The 5,993-nt window shown below is 26.1% G+C and overlaps 2 protein-coding genes across 2 annotated transcripts in view; both read right to left on the bottom strand.

Annotated features, from left to right (window-relative positions):
• Positions 1-5,993, bottom strand: part of LOC111675212 (galanin-like G-protein coupled receptor npr-9) — a 24,264-nt gene that overhangs the window by 3,542 nt on the left and 14,729 nt on the right. The window lies entirely within an intron of this gene.
• The window catches only part of LOC111682683 (rho-related BTB domain-containing protein 2), a 62,982-nt gene continuing 61,550 nt past the window's right edge, over positions 4,562-5,993 (bottom strand). Inside the window, exon 14 of the transcript XR_006940998.1 lies at positions 4,562-4,738. The gene's annotated coding sequence lies outside the window, so the exon portion shown is untranslated. The remainder of the gene's footprint in view (positions 4,739-5,993) is intronic.

Genomic DNA, 5,993 nt, shown 5'->3' on the forward strand with positions numbered 1-5,993 from the left:
GACTAGACTATAGACTAGACTATAGACTAGACTATAGACTAGACTATAGACTAGACTATAGACTAAACTATAGACTAAACTATAGACTAGACTATAGACTAGACTATATACTAGACTATATACTGCACTATAAACTAGACTATAGAGTAGTCTAAATACTACACTATTGTCTAGACTGTAGCCTAGACTATAAACTAGAATTTAAACTAAACTATAGACTATAGTATAGACTAGTCTGTAAACTAAGCTATAGATTAGACCCAAAACTAGACTATAGACTAGACTAAAGGCTGGACTATATATTATACTACAGACTAGACTACAGACTAAAATACAGACTAGACTACAGACTATACTATAGACTAGAATTAAGACTAGACTATTGTCATAGTATAGTAATACCATCATCTTTGTTGATTTATTTCCTATATTTTTATAATAATTATTCTGTTTTTAATTAAACTAATAATATAATGATTTTATAAAAACGTGTCCCTTGTTATTTGAAAAAAAAATATGTGACTTTATTCAATATTTACCTTATTACTAAATAGAGATTTAAACTAAAGATTAAATTCAATTTATATAAAACATATAATTAAATCTACATAATATTTTGAATTATAAAATATAAACATAAACATAAAATGTATGTAAAGCATTTATAAATTATAAATGTAATCTTTTCTATTATAAATTGAAAGTATTTATTATATTTTATATACCTTTCATAATCACAACATGATAAAGCAAAAATTATGCAAACAACATCAACTCTATTAAAATGTACATAATATTTTAGAATTAAAACAAAACTATTTGTTTAAACATAACATAAATTGTTATTAAATAAGCTAAAAAATTAATTACCATAGATAAAAACATAGAAAATAGCATTGTTTATAAAACTATGAAAATGTAAAACATTGTCTAACAAAGACTGTCAAAATATTAATATATTTATTACTTTTTTATTTAAAATTATAACTTTTTTAAAAAATCATACTAAAACCGAACATATTGTATAGTTTTTTAAGTTTATTTTTAATAAATATATATTGCCGCTAGCTAACAAAAAAATCCGCAATGGTTTTTAAACAGTAAAAAAATATCTTTAAAAATCTTTCGCAATTCTTTATATAACATAATCATAAATAAACTTAATGGTGATTTGGTACTCATTAGTTGGCTAAATGGTTAGATAGTCATTCGGGCCAAATCCGCCTAGTATATACGAACATAACAACAAAATGCTTTCATTCGTAGGTGATTGATGCGCTGCAATGCTAATACTATAAATAAGAACAAAATGTGTTGCCGTAAGTAGGGAGCAGCAAAAATTAGCCGAGACGCAAACCGTTGTCTAAACATGAACAGTGGTATATTTTTTAAAAAATTTTCGTGACTTACGAAAAAAAATCGATCGGATCCAAAAATGGACTCGATTTTCGGATTCAGCAGGTGACCAAAACGCGTAATAGGTTTTTTCGGCTCGATTTGAGCCGTATTTTAGGAGATAAACGCAAAAAACATGAATTTTTGAGATTTTGTATGAAAATGTATTTTTGTAATTTTGCAAGATATTTTGGGGTTCAACGTCACTTCCGCTTTAGCAACATACATACTAACATATCCACCATGATATTTGGCCAAAAATGTAAAAATACATTTTCATACAAAATTCAAAAAAATCATGTTTTTTGCGTTTATCTTCTAAAATATGGCTCAAATCGAGCCGAAAAATCCTATTACGCGTTTTGGTCACCCGCTGAATCCGAAAATCGAGTCCATTTTTGGATCCGACCGATTTTTTTTCGAAAGTCACGAGAATTTTTCAAAAAAAGTGCCACTGTGTGGTTTTTAAATAGGCGTTTGTCTTTGCTAACCAATTTTCAATTAGTTTAACAAATTTGTGTTGCCGTCAGTTCAGCGCTGAAAAAAATTTAGCTCAGACTCACACCTATGTAAATAATGAACAGTAGTACGTTTTTTAAAAAATTTTTGTGACTTTCGAAAAAAAATCGATCGGATCCAAAAATGGACTCGATTTTCGGATTCAGCAGGTGACCAAAACGCGTAATAGGGTTTTTCGGCTCGATTTTAGCCGTATTTTAGGAGATAAATGCAAAAAACATGAATTTTTGAGATTTTATATGAAAATGTATTTTTGTAATTTTGCAAGATTTTTTGGGGTTCAACGTCACTTCCGCTTTAGCAACATACATACTAACATATCCACCATGATATTTGGCCAAAAATGTAAAAATACATTTTCATACAAAATCTCAAAAATTCATGTTTTTTGCATTTATCTCCTAAAATACGGCTTAAATCGAGCCGAAAAAACCTATTACGCGTTTTGGTCACCTGCTGAATCCGAAAATCGAGTCCATTTTTGGATCCGATCGATTTTTTTTCGAAAGTCACAAGAATTTTTTAAAAAGTGTACTACTGTTCATTATTTACAAAGGTGTGAGTCTGAGCTAGATTTTGTTGCGCTGAACTGACGGCAACACAATTTTGCTTAATATTTCATATATTTTGCTGCGCTAAACTAACGGCAACACAATTTTGCTTAATTCTTAGCAAATCAGTTAGCAAAGGCAAAGACCTATAGAAACAGCACACAGTAGGACGTTTTAAAAGAAATTTTTGTGACTTTCGAAAAAAAATCGGTCGGATCCAAAAATGGACTTGATTTTCGGATTCAGCAGGTGACCAAAACGCATAATAGGTTTTTTCGGCTCGATTTGAGCTATATTTAAGGAGATAAACGCAGAAATCATGAATTTTTGAGATTTTGTATGAAAATTAATTTTTGCATTTTTTGCCAAAAAAACATGATGGATATGCTAGTGTGTAATTTGCTAAAGCGGAAGTGACGTTGAACCCCAAAAAATCTTGCAAAATTACAAAAATACATTTTCATACAAAATCTCAAAAATTCATGTTTTTTGCTTTTAACTCCTAAAATACGGCTCAAATCGAGCTGAAAAAACCTATTACGCGTTTTGGTCACCCGCTGAATTCGAAAATCGAGTCCATTTTTAAATCCGATAGATTTTTTTTCGAAAGTCACAAAATTTTTTTTAAAAATGTACTACTGTTCATTATTTTATAAGGTGTGAGTCTGAACTGAGTTTTGTTTTTTGCTCACAAATTAAGGCAACAGAATTTGATGTAATAAATAGATTTTATGGGAGCTCCTTAGAGTCGTCTATGGATTCTAGTTTGAAAAGTATTTAAACACCATCATATTATAGAAATTATTTTATTTCCTTTAAAATACTTTATTTTTTGTTCTAACTTAAAAAACAATAAACGGTTTGGATTGAAATTTTGTGCTTTATTATTTTGCTGAATAATAAATACAATAATGGCCTTTTAATTTATCTTAGTTTTATTGTAAAATATTTCAATTAAGAATAAGTGTAATCTTAAGTTTTTAGGGAGATTTTCTTTATTTTATTTCTCTTAAAAATTATTATTAAAATAATTTGCTTAAATTAAAAAAACTACAAAATTAATTGAATAAAAAATTATAAAAAACTAAAATCTATATAAAGTTATACATAACTTCAAACTTCTTTTTTTAACTTAACACTTTTTACATTTAAAATAATAAATATTTTCGCTTTAAAATACTGCCAATCTGTTTAATCTAAAAATTATTTTAAAATTAAATAAAAATATGTATTACAAATTTTAACAATAAAAACTTAATATAAAATTGTAAAATTGTTCTTAAATTTTTGTTAAATTTAAAAAAAATAGATAAATCTTTTAAAAAATTACAAACTTTACAAATATTTTAATAATTTATCAAATATGTTACAAATTATTTAATTTTATCATATTACAAATACACAATATATATTAAAAATATACTTTAAAAATACTCATAAGATAATTCCATGGACTGTAATTAAGCTTTTAAAGTTGCAACAAAAATAATACAATTTTTTGAATAATAAAGAGAATAAACTGTTTTTTTACTTTCCATAGGAAACCAAAGGCTTGGGAGGAAGAATGAAGAAAAAAAAATACAGCTAAAATAAAACATGTTTCAATAGAACATAATAAAGTTGTAAACATAATACTTGTCTATAGAAAATTTTTCAGTAGAAAATTGTCTAGAGAAGATATTTTTCTATAGAAATCTGTCTCAACAATATAATTGTTTAAGGATTTTTTTAGAGAGGGTCGGCAAGATATTATTCTATAGAAAAATTATCTAGAGAAGACACTATTCTATAAAAAGTTAAATCGATAAGACTTTTTTTCAATAGAAAGGTATATACTTTTCTATAGAAAATTGTCCAAAACATAGACTTTTCTAATAAAAGCATAATTATAATTGTATACTTTTTTATAGAAAATTGTCTAAATTCTATAGAAAATTATATGTCAAATATACTTTTTTATAAAGAAAACTGTCGAGGAAAATAACTTTTCTATAGACAAATCTCCAAAGAAAACTAGAAATCACACTTTTCAATAGAAAACGATACAAAGAAGATATTTTCTAGAGAAATAAATAAATTTTTAATTAAACAAAAAGTTAATTTTGAAATTAACGTTTTGTTAATTTTTTTGTAGAAAAACAATTCAAAAGAATAATTTTTTGTTTAATTCAGATTTATATCTGCGAAAGTCCATATCCTTGACCTAATAACATTTGTTTTATCAGCTCAAATTTAGGCAAATCTATTGTGTCATCTTTCATCCTCTGGAATTTCTGCAAAAAAGAAAAATTAAATAAAATTTATTGTAGAATCTTTTTATTTACGTAATTATCGATTATATACACATAGTATCAAATCTGAAAAGAAGGCAATAACATTGTGCAATAAATTATTTTTGTCTTTTAACGATAATATTTCTCAGAATCCTAGCAAATTGGTTTAATACCCACAAGGTTGTAGAATTTTTTTCCTAACGAAAAGTTTTATTTAATTTTAGCACTTTTCCGCTGTATTAGATATTGACAATAACAATAAATTTTGTTACCAAATTTGTTATTAAAGAAGAATTAAAGAATTAAGAAAATATTTAAAAATTTTTCTTACAAAATTAAATTTTTTCTTAAAAAATTTGAAATAAATATATATTTTTAAAATATAAATAAAGCAAATATGCAAATACCTTGATTGTTTTATTATTTTAAGATAAATTTAAGTGCAACACGTGTTTATAGAATCTCGCAATACTTACTTAAGTAATTGTGTGTTAAAAAGCAAAGTACTTCATGACGCATGAGTGTTATTTAATTGTTTGAGACAAACATGTCGTATGCGTAATATTTAATTATTTTAAAAATAAAACTTATACAACGCCAGAGACGTGTGTTTTGAAATGTGTTGTGTCAAATAACTTAGAAGACAGTTAAGAGAATATAATGAATTATTTATATTTATAACCAGCTAAATTAAATATGTATCTCACAGCAAGGTGTTGTTTGTTAGATTTATGTCATGCCTAGAGAAGTTAGTTGTAATTGATGTATGATAAATATTTAATTTATTTTTAAAGATATAAAATGTTGCGTAGACTAATATTGTTGTATTGGGTATAATCAAATTAGTTTGGTAGAATAGAGACTAGTCTATAAATCAGATTACAGGCTATATTATAGACTAGACTATAGACTAGACTATAGACTAGACTATACACTAGACTATAGACTAGACTATAGACTAGACTATAGACTAGACTATACACTATAGACAAGACAGTAGACTAGACTATAGACTAGACTATACACTATACTACAGACTAAACTATAGACTGAACTATTGACTAGACTAGACTATAAACTAGATTACTGACTAGATTATAGACTAGACTATAGACTAGGCAAAAGACTAGACTATAGACTAGACTATAGATTAGACTATATATTAGACTATAGACTAGACTATAGACTAGACTATAGACTAGACTATAGACTAGACTATAGACTAGACTATAGACTAGACTATAGACTAGACTAT

Source organism: Lucilia cuprina, chromosome 5 (genome assembly GCF_022045245.1).
Source record: "Lucilia cuprina isolate Lc7/37 chromosome 5, ASM2204524v1, whole genome shotgun sequence".
NCBI classification, from domain to species: Eukaryota; Metazoa; Arthropoda; class Insecta; order Diptera; family Calliphoridae; genus Lucilia; species Lucilia cuprina.